Genomic DNA, 14238 nt, shown 5'->3' with positions numbered 1-14238 from the left:
AGTACAGATACTCGTGTTTAAAATACTCTGGTAGAAGTAGCCTACTGTCTAAACTTATTTACTCAAGTAAAAGTAAAGAGCGCTTTGAAATGTACTTAAGTAAAAGGTACCCATAACTAGCAGCTGTTTTAAAGAGTAACTGAGCTCCCTTTATATTAATAGAACAATAATGTCATTGTTAGCTAATGAATGTTTCCATGCTGAACAACGGCAACATGACAACGTTTTCATTGGTCCCTCTCCTACGGTGGCTGAGTGGTGCAATCGACAATTACAAAGTGTGAAACACTTTAACAAAGCTTGAGACAATTTTACATTTTATAAAACAAATTTACATATTCTAAAACAAAATCACATTATCAAAACACTTTTACCAAAGAAAAACAATTTAACATTAACAAAAACAAATTAACAAATGCACATTCAGTAGCCTACTCGTATGTGAGGTTGTGGGTGAGAGGTCGATATCGGGACGCTTACAGGGAGCTATCGAACATTACAACGTAGGTGACAGTGTGGATGCCTGTTCAAAACATTGCAAACTTGAATAAATCATTTAAATTATATATTTGTGTCCGACTTTCATTTGTACATCGTTCTTAATGTGATGTATAGTAGCTTTGATAGCTGTCCATACCTTCTTCAGACAACCTAAAAGTAAAACACAAGTTGTTTATTCACAGCCCGAAAGCAGCATCGAGATGACTGGATCATATGAAGCACATGTTCACACGGATCACAGCTTGTCACTGATGATCGTGATTATCAGTGACAAGCTGTGATCCGCTCCTTGATTGTCTCTAGGGCTAGGCTATAAACCGGTGCAAATGTGAGATTCGACAGAGAAAGATCGGTTGTGCGTGAGTGAGTACTGAATGTGATAGTGTTTGTCCTTGTGAGTGTGGTGTGTGGTAATTTTTTTAGTGAGTAGTTGTTGTTTGCCTATGTGTGTGTTGGAGGGACAGCATAAGTAGCGCTACATGAGAGGGCCAACAAACCATGGATCCAGACGTTGTGAAACAACTGATGGATTTTCATCCGCCATATCTATCATGATGGCTTGACTAGCAAATCAAGAGTCCTTCAGGATTAAAGGTAACCATTTCAGACATGTGGTCTTCAGAACATCATCTGCTGATAACACTGTCAATACATGTATAATTATGACATTTCAATACCAGATGGCGATCTACACTACATATGCAGGAGGGAAAAAACAGGGCATCTGGCCATCATTCAAAGATTTTATTGGCCTGGCATGCGGAGGACATCCGCATGGGTGAGTTCAAAATAATGAGGTAAATTACACATTATGGTACAAAAGTGCAACACATAAAAGTTTATAGTGTGTTTTTTTTGTTCAGATTGCTGAGTGTCCCCAGTGCCAATCCAAGAGGGCCAATATCAAGGAGAAGAAAGACGACAGTCCCAGAGAGGTACAAGGAAACTTTTGCAGACAGTTTCAGCTTTCAAAGATGTCAACAGCGATGGACTGCAATGCTCATGTGTATTTTTTCCATCTCAGGTAACCGAGCCTCTGGAGCTTGTCGGCATAGACATAGTGGGTAAACTTCATGTAACCGATGGTGGCAGCCAGTACATGTGTAATGGTTGATTATTTCACCAAATGGGCAGAGGCATACCCAGTTAAAAACAAAACAGCAGATGAGGTGACCAAGTGTATTATTGATTTCTTTTACAAATTTGGTGCACCTAAAAGACTGCTAACAGATCAAGGCGGGGAACTTTGTAATGAGGTACTACTTTGAAGAATTATGACTCCCCATTATGTAACTGCTGCTAATTTATTTCCTGTTTGTCCCAATGTTCACTTCAAGGTCAACTATAACCTTTGGGAGAGGCTGGGCATTCAGAGAAGCCTGTGCGCGCCTTACCATCCACAGACTAATGGGCTGGTGAAAAAACGAAATGGCACAATACAAAGATATATTTGTTCATAGATTAAATGATGCCCCTGTGGGGTCATCTGGAGAGGGTGTGGCTGTGCTGCATCCAGCCGCCTTGATTGCAGTAACTCAGGGCACCTGGGTCTGGTACCCTGCAGTTAAAGCCTCTCTGCTCCTCTCTGTCTTCCCTCGGCTTTTCCTGCAGGCGCCCAGTTCTGTTGCGTATGCTATCAGTTATTTCAGTTGCTTCACTTTGTGCACCTCAACACCCTCACACATACATGTCCATGCAACCCTCACCCTGCATTTACACTACTGATACCACACCATACTTTGCACTTAATTAATTTGGTTGAGTTGTTTGTTTAAACATATTTTGCTAACTGTTGATATGGTGCGTCTCCTCTTTGGTGTGGCCTTTTGAGCCAGGTCATACAAATAACAAACAATGCTGTTCCTATATTAACTAATCAGAATTGATACCTAAAAATACAACGAGTAAATAAATCAGCTGGTTTATCATAGCCTATATTATAAACTAATTTCTGTTCTACCTTCTTGTGTTTGTACTTTACCTGAAATTAGGTCCCTGAACAAACTTGTGGTGTAATAGGTTGTTTTAAATAGAAGAAAGTAAATTCATGTTTTCTTCGTGATAAAATATGTAATGTGGTTATAAAGATCATATATTACATTAGACACACAAAGATTGTATATCATATAAATACTACACTGTGAAGATAACATTTACGTTTTGACATGATCAATATAAAATGTTGATCTTTGATCCACTTAAATGTCTGATCTAGGATCCTGAGATCCATTGCTCTTGTTGTCTCCACCAACACATTTTGGGGTTCGCGGGCAATTCCTAATTGCCTTGAGTAAATGTACGTGATGAAACGCCATTTTCACTCTTGTGATGATTTCTCCCCACCTGAAAGGTATGTTACCGGTGAAGAAATGAAACTAAAAGTATTGCAATTGTTCTTTAATACTTCCAGAGTGCCCGCGAGAGTTTGGGGCAAATGTTAGTACGTTTTAGAAGAGTTTAAACGTGTTTTGACTGACAAGTGCTGTTGGACAGGAATGTGTGTGTAAACTAGGTTCCCGTTTTGTATTGGAGACAGGTACACAGCGCAGCTTACGCTCGTGCCTCCATATTACAGTATGGCTGTAAAGCTAAAGGTGTGTACTTGTGTATTTTGCTAATGCAATATGTTTAAATGTGTATTTTGCTAATGTAATGTGTTTATTGCTGTTTATAGAAAATGTGTGACAGTTGCAAGTCATGTAGTTTCTTATAGTGACACAGAAGAATTATTATAGTGTCATTATCAGAAAGTGCTTATGTAAAAAGGGTATATTTTATACTTCAAAGGAAATCTCATGTTAATATGTTTTTGTACAATTTCTGTGAATTGCTCATTTTGTATTGTGATTGTCATGTGATGCAAAACACTTGAGTAAATGTACGTGATGTAACACCATTTTCACTCTTGTGGTGATTTCTCCCCATCTGAAAGGAAAGGGGTGTAACCGTGGCAGGACCAACTCCTCCAAGGGACCATGTTTGGTCTAACAACCAAAACACAGTGGACCAGAAGTTCAGCCCATATTATCTGATGTTTGGGAGGGAGGCGAGGTGCCCAAGAAGTACAAAGTATGATCTGATAATGTTGTCATCCTTTTTAATTATTTGTATTTCAAACATATATTTTCTCAACATTCTAACGCTTTTCTGTGGCAGATAACGGAAGAGAAAGTCTGCAGCTTGGTGCAAAGGGAGGAAGTCTTCCAGAAACAGGAGGCAGTTTTCGTAGAGGTCACAACCAACATGAGAAAAAGCCGAGAAAGGAGACCACAGGCAAGTGGACAATTTCCAAGAGGGTGATTTGGTTTTAAAACGAAACAAAAGGTTGGAACAAAAGAAAGGCGGAAAGCTAGAAGCAGAAATGGTGGGACCATATAGGGTTTTACAAATTGAGAAGAAAATGGCGGACCTTGGGATGGAAAAAGACAATGATAATAAATATTGATCATTTAAAACACTATGTCCAGCCAGAGGAGAGGATCCCTGCCAAGTTAAAAAAAGTGTTGGATCCTTCTCCTCTGGCTGGTCCACTGACCCCCACACCCACCTCCATGACTGACTGCCAGGCACGAGGAGCATCCTCTGATGTAGAGACTTGTAAGTAAACTGACACAAAGTACACCTTAAAGTAAGCATTTCATTCATAACTAACATGCCTTTTTTAATAGTAATCCGAGACATATGGGCAGGGAGGAGAAAAGAGACACTGTGGGTGCATACAACATATACAGTGGAAATCTGTTGGTGTTGGCCCTGGGAAAGGAGTTGGAGGGAGAGGTAAGCGTACTGTATGTGAAAAATGTAAGTAGGCAAACTGATAATTCTCTATAAAATGGGTTCAAATGATACCGGTGTATTTATAGATTGTGAATGCCTATCTGGCATGGATTGGGGCCAAAGCTGGGGTGTTCATGGTGGACTCCTACCTGATGACTTCCCTCTGGCAGGGAACCCACAAGGGAGGGTTAAGAAAGGTGAGTAGAGTACTAGAGATAAGTGTATATATGAACATATGTATGTACTGATGTATACAAATATTTTGCAGTTGGAATTTGTCAAAACATGATGTGGCAGCCGGAGCCGTCTGTGACGGGGCACACTGGACCCTCATTGTAAGCAGATGTAAAGATTTAACAAGGTGAATAAAATCTAAGCTCTAATGTGTTTACGACACATATTCATGATTTTAGATTATATTAAGGGGGAGCAACACAAAGCCACAAATCATGTTCCTGGTTACTTCTGTTTTACTTGAATACCATTAGATTGTCCTTTGTGAACATGCAGCTCTTCTTGACTTAAAGAAGGATCTTACTTGGGCTTATCCACAAAACCCAATCCATCCGTTTCCTGTGTAGATCGCCGGTCTGGAAAAACAGACCTTCAGTTGGGAGATGGGCCGGCAGGACCATCAGGATTCTACATCCTGCGGTGTGTTGGTTCTGAAGGTAACATTTAGTAATGTCTGTGTATATATAACTATCTGTAATTAACAAATATTACGAAGATACTTATTACAGACCTTTTAAGCTTGCAGAGCAAATACTTCTGAAAACAAAGGTGACGTGTGCAGTGGACCTGGAAGGAGTGGCCTCAATGAGGTTCCACATGGCAATGGCTCTGGTGAAAAACTCAGGTATACAGGACTAGACGGGGGAAACAGAAATATTGTATCTTATTTGGCATTGCACCACCTTAATGCCTGTATTTATTTTACAGATGACCTATCCCAGCTGTGTCGGGCCTGTGGGGAACTTAGCTCAGGGTATAAGGTTGACCAATGGGTAAGAAGTTGTGTCTCCTCTTTGTTGTGGCCTTTTGAGCCAGGTCATAACAATAACAAACATTACTGTTCCTATATTAACTAATCAGAAATTATACCTAAAAATACAACGAGTAAATAAATCAGCTGCTTTATCATATATTAGAAACCAATTTCTGTTCTACCTTCTTGTGTTTGTACTTTACCTGAATTTAGGTCCCTGAACAAACTGGTGGCGGGTGAGCCAACACGGTGGGACCAACTCCTCCAAGGGACCACGTTTGGTCGAACGACCAGAACACAGTTGACCAGAAGTTCAGGCCATATTATCTGATGTTTGGGAGGGAGGCGAGGTGCCCAAGGAGTACAAAGTAAGATCTGATAATGTTGTCATCCTTTATAAACATATATTTTCTCAACATTATATCGCTTTTCTGTGGCAGATAACGGAAGAGAAAGTCTGCAGCTTGGTGCAAAGGGAGGAAGTCTTCCAGGGACTCCAGAAACAGGAGGCCGTTTCCGCAGAGGTCACAACTAACATGACAAAAAGCCGAGAAAGGAGACCACGGGCAAGTGGACAATTTCCAAGAGGGTGATTTGGTTTTCAAACGAAACAAAAGGTTGGAACAAAGGAAAAGCTAGAAGCAGAAATGGTGGGACCATATAGGGTTTTACAAATTGAGAAGAAAATGGCGGACCTTGGGATGGAAAAAGACAATGATAATAAATATTGATCATTTAAAACACTATGTCCAGCCAGAGGAGAGGATCCCTGCCAAGTTAAAAAAAGTGTTGGATCCTTCTCCTCTGGCTGGTCCACTGACCCCCACACCCACCTCCATGACTGACTGCCAGGCACGAGGAGCATCCTCTGATGTAGAGACTTGTAAGTAAACTGACACAAAGTACACCTTAAAGTAAGCATTTCATTCATAACTAACATGCCTTTTTTAATAGTAATCCGAGACATATGGGCAGGGAGGAGAAAAGAAACACCGTGGGCGCATACAACATATACAGTGAATATCTGTTGGTGTTGGCCCTGGGAAAGGAGTTGGAGGGAGAGGTAAGCGTACTGTATGTGAAAAATGTAAGTAGGCAAACTGATAATTCTCTATAAAATGGGTTCAAATGATACCGGTGTATTTATAGATTGTGAATGCCTATCTGGCATGGATTGGGGCCAAAGCTGGGGTGTTCATGGTGGACTCCTACCTGATGACTTCCCTCTGGCAGGGAACCCACAAGGGAGGGTTAAGAAAGGTGAGTAGAGTACTAGAGATAAGTGTATATATGAACATATGTATGTACTGATGTATACAAATATTTTGCAGTTGGAATGTGTCAAAACATGATGTGGAAGCCGTCTGTGACGGGGCACACTGGACCCTCATTGTAAGCAGATGTAAAGATTTAACAAGGTGAATAAAATCTAAGCTCTAATGTGTTTACGACACATATTCATGATTTTAGATTATATTAAGGGGGAGCAACACAAAGCCACAAATCATGTTCCTGGTTACTTCTGTTTTACTTGAATACCATTAGATTGTCCTTTGTGAACATGCAGCTCTTCTTGACTTAAAGAAGGATCTTACTTGGGCTTATCCACAAAACCCAATCCATCTGTTTCCTGTGTAGATCGCCGGTCTGGAAAAACAGACCTTCAGTTGGGAGATGGGCCGGCAGGACCATCAGGATTCTACATCCTGCGGTGTGTTGGTTCTGAAGGTAACATTTAGTAATGTCTGTGTATATATATAACTATCTGTAATTAACAAATATTACGAAGATACTTATTACAGACCTTTTAAGCTTGCAGAGCAAATACTTCTGAAAACAAAGGTGACGTGTGCAGTGGACCTGGAAGGAGTGGCCTCAATGAGGTTCCACATGGCAATGGCTCTGGTGAAAAACTCAGGTATACAGGACTAGACGGGGGAAACAGAAATATTGTATCTTATTTGGCATTGCACCACCTTAATGCCTGTATTTATTTTACAGATGACCTATCCCAGCTGTGTCGGGCCTGTGGGGAACTTAGCTCAGGGTATAAGGTTGACCAATGGGTAAGAAGTTGTGTCTCCTCTTTGTTGTGGCCTTTTTGAGCCAGGTCATAACAATAACAAACATTACTGTTCCTATATTAACTAATCAGAAATTATACCTAAAAATACAACGAGTAAATAAATCAGCTGCTTTATCATATATTAGAAACCAATTTCTGTTCTACCTTCTTGTGTTTGTACTTTACCTGAATTTAGGTCCCTGAACAAACTGGTGGCGGGTGAGCCAACACGGTGGGACCAACTCCTCCAAGGGACCACGTTTGGTCGAACGACCAGAACACAGTTGACCAGAAGTTCAGGCCATATTATCTGATGTTTGGGAGGGAGGCGAGGTGCCCAAGGAGTACAAAGTAAGATCTGATAATGTTGTCATCCTTTATAAACATATATTTTCTCAACATTATATCGCTTTTCTGTGGCAGATAACGGAAGAGAAAGTCTGCAGCTTGGTGCAAAGGGAGGAAGTCTTCCAGGGACTCCAGAAACAGGAGGCCGTTTCCGCAGAGGTCACAACTAACATGACAAAAAGCCGAGAAAGGAGACCACGGGCAAGTGGACAATTTCCAAGAGGGTGATTTGGTTTTCAAACGAAACAAAAGGTTGGAACAAAGGAAAAGCTAGAAGCAGAAATGGTGGGACCATATAGGGTTTTACAAATTGAGAAGAAAATGGCGGACCTTGGGATGGAAAAAGACAATGATAATAAATATTGATCATTTAAAACACTATGTCCAGCCAGAGGAGAGGATCCCTGCCAAGTTAAAAAAAGTGTTGGATCCTTCTCCTCTGGCTGGTCCACTGACCCCCACACCCACCTCCATGACTGACTGCCAGGCACGAGGAGCATCCTCTGATGTAGAGACTTGTAAGTAAACTGACACAAAGTACACCTTAAAGTAAGCATTTCATTCATAACTAACATGCCTTTTTTAATAGTAATCCGAGACATATGGGCAGGGAGGAGAAAAGAGACACTGTGGGCGCATACAACATATACAGTGGAAATCTGTTGGTGTTGGCCCCGGGAAAGGAGTTGGAGGGAGAGGTAAGCGTACTGTATGTGAAAAATGTAAGTAGGCAAACTGATAATTCTCAAGAAAATGGGTTCAAATGATACCGGTGTATTTATAGATTGTGAATGCCTATCTGGCATGGATTGGGGCCAAAGCTGGGGTGTTCATCGTGGACTCCTACCTGATGACTTCCCTCTGGCAGGGAACCCACAAGGGAGGGTTAAGAAAGGTGAGTAGAGTACTAGAGATAAGTGTATATATGAACATATGTATGTACTGATGTATACAAATATTTTGCAGTTGGAATTTGTCAAAACATGATGTGGAAGCCGTCTGTGACGGGGCACACTGGACCCTCATTGTAAGCAGATGTAAAGATTTAACAAGGTGAATAAAATCTAAGCTCTAATGTGTTTACGACACATATTCATGATTTTAGATTATATTAAGGGGGAGCAACACAAAGCCACAAATCATGTTCCTGGTTACTTCTGTTTTACTTGAATACCATTCGATTGTCCTTTGTGAACATGCAGCTCTTCTTGACTTAAAGAAGGATCTTACTTGGGCTTATCTACAAAACCCAATCCATCCGTTTCCTGTGTAGATCGCTGGTCTGGAAAAACAGACCTTCAGTTGGGAGATGGGCCGGCAGGACCATCAGGATTCTACATCCTGCGGTGTGTTGGTTCTGAAGGTAACATTTAGTAATGTCTGTGTATATATAACTATCTGTAATTAACAAATATTACGAAGATACTTATTGCAGACCTTTTAAGCTTGCAGAGCAAATACTATACTATATAAACAAAGGTGCAGTAGGGATGGGAACGATTATTCGAAATTATTCAGGTACTCGAATATGAGTTATGCATATTTTTATTTGGGTGGAGTGCCTAAGTTTACATATTATCAAATGGAATAATTCAATGTATACGACAGAGCCATAGCTAAATGTGTTGGGTCTAAAGGTGTGTTTTGCTCCGCTCTCGCGTCCGGTTATACTTCACTCGCGTTTATGTCCAAATCCATCAGAGAACCAAGTTATGTTTTAAGCATGAAAGCTGTAGGCCGATAGCTGTTGTGACGACCCCTGCTTTACTGTCTCCTGTGTATGGCTCTTTTAATGTTCTCCCTCTGTTTGTGTCAGCGCTGTTTGAGGACACCTGGCTGCTGGCACCGGAGGATTTAAAGGCCAGAGTCTTGATCTCTCTCCCCGCAGAGGACCTGTTCTGGGAGAGCAGCCACGTCGCTAATTCTTTTGTCTTGCCTTTTTGTTTGGCTTTGGTCACATTGAGTTTTGTTAAAATAAACATCTTTCATATATATATATATTCTTGTCCTTTCCACACGTTTGTTATGGCTAAGAGCCAGGCCATGACACTGTCAACTGTTCAATACATTTGACAAATTCGACTTGGTTTCTATACTTATTTGAACGTTTGAATGTATTTATTTATTTTTCAAAATGAATTGTTTTGTAAAAGAAATTCCCACATTTATTTTTTATAGGATATGTACATTTCCGGTTAATCGGTTAACCGTTTTTTTGGGGGTCAAATATTCGAATATACATTTGCTTTCAAATTCCCATCCCTAGTATGTAGTGGACCGGGAAGGAGTGGCCTCAATCAGGTTCCACATGGCAATGGCTCTGGTGGAAAAACTCAGGTAGACAGGGGAAATAGAAATATTGTATCTTATTTGGCATCTCACCTTACTTTTTTTCCGGTGACCTAGCCCAGCTGTGTCGGGCCTGTGGGGAGCTTAGCTCAGGATCTAAGGTTGACCAATGGGTAAGAAGTTGTATTTCTTTCCTGACCAACATTTGGCTGGAAGACTGGGATACACCCTGGATTGGTTACCTCTACATCACTGGGTGAACACGCACTACAACAGAAATGATAAATGTTTACTTTAATTCACCAAACTTGCATGTCTTTGCACTATGGGAAGACACTGGAGCAGTTGGAGAAACTTCTGAGCATGGACTCTAAACGGAAAGGGAAAACAGCTAAGATACAAACCTATACATTGCTTGCTTAATGTAATGTAAACAACTTGATTACTGCTTACTCTTTTAAGATTGAGTGCACTATGTGGTACCACACCAAATGTGTTGGGGAGCCCTCTGTCGATGCTGATTACTTTTGTAAAGGCTGCACTTTTTAGACACACACACTTTATTATTTCTGTTGGAAAAATAGTGAATATACTCTTCCAATATCAGAGTACACATGCTAACAAAGGTATCTCAACTGTAGCTGTGTACATGACAGGATGTATGATTACCTAGAAGAGCATCAGGACTGTTTGAGGCATATGATAGCTATGTGATTAACATGATGATTCAGCCTCTATGGAGAGAGACATATGACAAGCATGCTCATTTCTGACGTGGAGCTAATCTGAAGTAAACATTGAATACTGCTTTCTATTCCTCCATCTTGTGACGGTGTAACTCCCTCTCTTGTATATCAGCATGTGAAGGACACTGTTCAGGAACTACTTGATGCTCTGTATGTGATGACTACTTCCATTCTTGAGAGGATCATAAATACATAGATCCTGATATTGAAGCTCAAGCCGGTGACGAGTGATATTTTTATAACAATTTCCAATAAAGGTTATTCTGAAACATAACTATCACTGTTGTCTTTCCTTCTATAATGGTAATGTAGGCCAAGATAAGCCAAAAATATGTCAAGTTGGGGCTTAGCCCACCAAAAAGTGTGTAGTTGCAATTTAGGCAGTTAAGCATTTTATATCAGTGGGTCCTATGGTGCAAGAGTTCTTCAAATCTTTAATCTTCTTATTTCAACCAATACTTTGGCTCTCAATAACTTCAGCATACTTTAAGCTACAGAAACCATTCAAATATCAAACTATTCAGCCTTTTTAGCACATGATGGGGAAACTTTCACCTTTTTCAAAATATTTTATACTTTTTGAAATATTCAGCTTTTTAAACTTTTATTTTAACCTGTAACTCAATGGGAGGAACCTTCAAATCCTCTTAACTACACCGTGCGCCAAATGCTTCTCCTTCCACATACTTTCAGCTAAAGACTTCATTCCAACTTTAAAATGATCACAGGACCTTCAGCTATAAAACTCGTTCTTCAGATTTTTCATATCTTTTACACTTTTTTGAGATATTTAACTTTATTTTGGAGCTTGGTAAAGAGGCCTCCTTCAGATTTTAACTTGAGTGTGTATTGCGCAGCTCGTTAAGGCTAGAGTGCGTGATGTCACAGCTAGAGTGGAACAGCTAGAGCTTGAAATTCGCAAACCCTACACTCCTTGGACATAATTTGTTGTGAAAAACGTAGGAAAACCTCTACGTTGAAAAATTAAACAAAATGCCTCCTGAGGGCATGACGTGACAAAACCTTTCAACATGTCTCCATTAAGGCCAATTGTAAATCAAGCCTGATCTGTCCTCAGAGCAGCAGATGCACACCTTTTAGTAAATCTGCCAAAAATGCCACATTATTGACCCGAAAATGCACAAACGCTCCTCACGATCCTGACATCCTCCACGCGTTGACATATTAGGAAAGCAGCGACCGTTTTTAAACTATAGTTAGAAATGTAAGAGGTTTATTTCTCATTCAGAACAATGGAAAGGCTCTCCTTTCACAGCACATCTCCATGGAAACCTTTGATCCCTGCTCACATACACAGATGTTTGATAACGTCGTCACCGTGGTAACCTTTGATCTCTGGGCTTACACACACAGGTGTTTGTAAACATTCATTCACTACTACTTGCATTTAATATCTAACTCCTTCAGCCTACTTTCAGCTATAAACCATTCAACTATTAACTTATTCAGCTATTTCAGGACATTGAGGCTACAGTATACATTTAGTTGTTCATACCTTTTTTAAACCTTTTCTTTTAAATATTAAGCTTCTTCACTATTTTTCCTACTCTTCCAGTTTAACATTTCACTTTCAAGTTTCCAACAAAGTCATTGCAATGCATTTGAGCTGTAACAATTTTGATTCAAATAATTTCACTTTTCTGCATTTCTCCGCTAAGTTCAGCAACACACTTATTTGTGTTATTCAAATAATAACATTCAGCTTTTTCTGCATTTTCAGCTAAATTCAGCACCAAATGTACACAGGTTACAGCATTTTCAGCAGGAAATGTATTTTCTATTTTGCTTTTGTGTTCCATAACAACATGTCCAAGATGTCCATGTGACAGAACTAGCTACATTTGGAAAGGTTTTTTTGTTGGCTGCTATTCAAGCCATTTAAAAATAAAAATACTTACATGTCATGTCCTTTGTTAAACATTAAGCTGTCTTTGGCTCTTTTCTGCTGTAACAAATGTAAATTTCCCCTCTGTGGAACAAATAAAGGAATTCTGATTCTGATTCCATTTAACCTGTTGTGGAAACATTTCTTGATCTAATTGAAACAAATGACATAAATATCTCTGTGACATTAATGTCACATCGGGACATTAACTCTAAACATTCACAGTAAATCCGGAGTGACATTATGAACAATTAGAAATATTATTATGATCTGATCAGTTAATTTAGCTGATGAAATTATATTTAGTTAACATGTTCTTTATTCTTCAATTCAAAGTATGTTCAAACAAATGGAAACCAAAAAATCATCCTCATTCATTAAGTTATAAATAAGAGTTACTTTACCATTAAAGCTCAATGTGACATATATGTCACATTTCAGATATGTGACACTAGGGGGGGGTTACTTGTCAGAAATGTGTTCAAGGTGGTCTATTTAGTCTAAATAACGTTCCCCTTAATTTCCCCAAAAGTAGAAATGGGTCCGGGTTCTTATGGGTTGAACGTATCGCTTAAAGGCATAATATAACTACTGTATTATATGTATTGAGCTTGTGCCCCGCTGGACTTACTTTTCTGTGGTTTACCGTTACGGTGACATATCAGTATTAGCCATGGAAGATAGTTTGTTTAATTCCTATGTTGCATCAAGGTTATTTTCATGTATGTAATTGTTTTTTCTGCACAGTGTAGAGTCTTGATGTGATGAGAGGGATACAGGTATTTCATAAAAAAAACTTGCTCGGGCTTTCGGGCTGTGAATAAACAACTTGTGTTTTACTTTTAGGCTGTCTGAAGGTATGGACAGCTATCAAAGCTACTATACATCACATTAAGAACGATGTACAAATGAAAGTCGGACACAAATATATAATTTAAATGGTTTATTCAAGTTTGCAATGTTTTGAACAGGCATCCACACAGTCACCTACTTTGTCATTTCCGATACAACACGGTGTCAGCAACTACGGCAGATATGTAATATTTAATGCAGCCGAACCGTGTATTACAATGCCGTTATGTGATGACTTTCAAAGAGAAAATCAAGCACACTCGGAATAAATTATTATTTTATTTTTTTTAAATGTTTTCGGATTTCACATCGCATAAACACCAAATCCCAGCGTGCATTGCGGCTAAACCATCCACTCATCGCTGAGGATCTTGCCTACCTCTGTTTCTGGTTTCCGATGTATTTGGTTATACACACATTCCTTCACATTTAAATTTTAATTTACATTAAAGTATTTCGTGAGGCCTTCTAACATGTTTTTAAATATAACTACGGTTGTAATTGAAGAGTTTGTAAATTAACATGAACCGAAGCTGTTGCCTGGCAACGCAATCGCACAACTTTACGTCCGTTAATTCCACATCCATGCATGGATTAACATCGATTTAATACATTAATGTAGCCTTTGTTTCTGCTAAAAGAGGTGTCGACCAGCTGGGGCAACAAGAAAATCGGCGTAATCGAGTGTAACTATTTCAAAATAAATCATTATTATATTAATATTGACAATAACAACCGACCGTCGGGGTAGCATTTGCTTGGCATT

The 14238-nt window shown here is 39.5% G+C and overlaps 1 long non-coding RNA gene across 4 annotated transcripts; it reads left to right on the top strand.

The window, feature by feature from the left end:
- The first annotated feature begins 776 nt into the window (after nt 1-776).
- Nucleotides 777-10936, top strand: LOC117445109 (uncharacterized). 4 transcript variants are annotated; one of them, XR_004551930.2, is made up of 29 exons: nt 777-864; nt 932-1095; nt 1182-1279; nt 1365-1436; nt 1526-2851; nt 3034-3095; nt 3434-3570; nt 3658-4098; nt 4170-4278; nt 4365-4475; nt 4547-4639; nt 4860-4949; nt 5032-5137; nt 5221-5285; nt 5480-5634; nt 5707-6149; nt 6221-6329; nt 6416-6526; nt 6598-6684; nt 6905-6994; nt 7079-7184; nt 7268-7332; nt 7528-7682; nt 7755-8197; nt 8269-8377; nt 8464-8574; nt 8646-8732; nt 8882-9042; nt 9496-10936. It is a non-coding gene; the product is annotated as an uncharacterized lncRNA (long non-coding RNA). The 4 variants fall into 4 exon arrangements; XR_011643085.1 differs by having other exon boundaries at nt 1526-3095; nt 3658-3774; nt 3969-4098; XR_004551931.2 differs by having other exon boundaries at nt 1526-3095; nt 8953-9042.
- Nucleotides 10937-14238: the final 3302 nt, after the last annotated feature.

Source organism: Pseudochaenichthys georgianus, chromosome 4, assembly GCF_902827115.2.
Source record: "Pseudochaenichthys georgianus chromosome 4, fPseGeo1.2, whole genome shotgun sequence".
Classification (NCBI taxonomy): domain Eukaryota; kingdom Metazoa; phylum Chordata; class Actinopteri; order Perciformes; family Channichthyidae; genus Pseudochaenichthys; species Pseudochaenichthys georgianus.
This window is presented reverse-complemented; position numbering and strand designations above follow the sequence as displayed.